The following is a 1,930-nucleotide window of genomic DNA, read 5'->3' as shown; positions in this document are numbered from 1 at the left end:
AGAAAGTGAAGTATGTGGACTGGGATAAGTACCGTGAATTTATCCAAGAGTCGGAAGAGGCCTCCTTTCCTGTAAAGATTCTCCAAGCATCAGAATCGGCAACACGCTCGATTGAGTTGGATGCCAAAACTCCAGCTCCCGATAAACATCTCCTCAACCTCTGGACGACTCGGGAACAGCTACACAACCAATATCTGCAGAAAGGCAAAACCCACGCAGACTTAGTTCACGTTCGTCACAAGACTGTCATGTTTCCGAGGTCGAACATTCATATGTCACGAGAGAACATGTTTATTGATACTCAGTCGTTACGCCATCTTGCCAGCGTCCCTCTGGCCGCGCTGCCTCTCCTTGCTGCCCAGTGCGCCGGTGAGGTGGCGCCCTCTGTTGAGAACGTGCCACAACAGTTCGCCATACACGACACCTCCCCCTCCTGAGAAGCGAGTCTTTGGCTCAACTAGAGGCTGAGACGTTCTGGTGGTCTCACGGCTCGACCGCTGCGGGTGACTTGAATGGCCTCTTCTGGGCAGGGCGGTTTTCCATTGTTAGGAAGATTTCCCTGAGGCACTGCGTGCAGGTGCTTTCTTGTACGTCGGACATTCCCAGCGGCTGTCTGGACGATGTATGATCTCGGTGTATCTGCTGGTCCAACAACGGTTCCTTGTTGTTGGGTGCCTTGCCTGACGTAGACCACCGTACCTGGATGGAGGGGCTCTCTTTCTTGCGTCCTGTGTCGTATATTGTAGTTTTCCGCCTCCCTCTCCCGAATGGCCTTGTTTCGTTGTCGATACGTGGATCGATACATCCACTTTGGTTGCAATGCCTCAGGTATGGTAGGAACATTTGTCTTTAGCTTGCGGCCCATGAGAAGTTCGGCAGGGGAGTAGCCCTCAGGGCCTGGCGTTGCTCGGTGTGCCAGAAGGCCTTCAATGACCCTGTCAGATTTTCGCAGAATGTTTTTGGCCGTCTGGACCGCTCTCTCGGCCTCACCATTGCTCTGGGCATAGTGTGGGCTAGATGTCACATGTTCTACGCCCCAGCCACTCAGAAATTGTGCGAACTCGAGTGAGTTATACAGTGGGCCGTTGTCCGACCTAATGATATCTGGAATGCCATAGCGAGCGAACAGGTCTTCCAGGAAATGGACAACATGCTTCGTCAGTGTCCCGTGCAGCTCTTCAAGTTCAAAAAACTTTGAGTAGTAATCGACGGCTAGGATGTAGTTTCTTCCTTTGAAGTAAAACAAATCGGTGCCGACCACTTGCCAAGGACGTTCTGGGAGAGGAGTTTGAAGCAGATGCTCGGTTGGTGCTTGGCGGTGCCTCTCGCAGGCTGGGCATCTGCTCACGAACACCTCGATGTCTTGGCTGATCGCTGGCCACCATGTAGACTCGCGTGCTCTCGCTCGACACCTGACAATACCTTGGTGTCCTGTGTGAAGTCTTTCCAGTACTTCCTGGCGTAGACTTGGAGGAAAGACGAGTCTTGTTCCCCTGAGCAGGAGTCCATGTACAACTGACAGTTCGTCGGCGACACTTGCATACTTGCGCACTTCTGGTGTCAACGTCTCCGTTTTGGGCCATTTTGTTGCACAATAGTGCATGACGAGTGACGTCGTCTTGTCCTTTTGCAGCTCGGCTCTAGTTTTGTTTAGCATGTCAGTCGAGGCTGGCAGTTGCTCGATCGTCAGTAGTTCATACTCTTCGATCGCTGACGCGAGGTTTTCATCTAGGCACTGTAGTGGCTTTCGCGACAACACGTCGGCAGTGTGCATGTCCTTTCCTGGAATGTGCACAATCGTGAAGTCGTATTCGAGCACACGCATGCGAAAACGCTGAAGTCGTGGTGTCATTTCGTCAATGCTCTTCGTCGAAAACAAAGGCACCAATGGCTTGTGGTCAGTTTCAATCACGAAGTGCAGTCCGAGCAC

General features: G+C 52.3%; 1 pseudogene; it reads right to left on the bottom strand.

Moving 5' to 3' along the window:
* Window positions 1-275: 275 nt before the first annotated feature.
* Window positions 276-976, bottom strand: LOC115328506 (annotated as a pseudogene).
* Between the last annotated feature and the right edge of the window lie 954 nt (window positions 977-1,930).

The sequence above is a fragment of the Ixodes scapularis genome, unplaced genomic scaffold (genome assembly GCF_016920785.2).
Source record: "Ixodes scapularis isolate PalLabHiFi unplaced genomic scaffold, ASM1692078v2 PGA_scaffold6__148_contigs__length_123643588, whole genome shotgun sequence".
NCBI classification, from domain to species: Eukaryota; Metazoa; Arthropoda; class Arachnida; order Ixodida; family Ixodidae; genus Ixodes; species Ixodes scapularis.
This window is presented reverse-complemented; position numbering and strand designations above follow the sequence as displayed.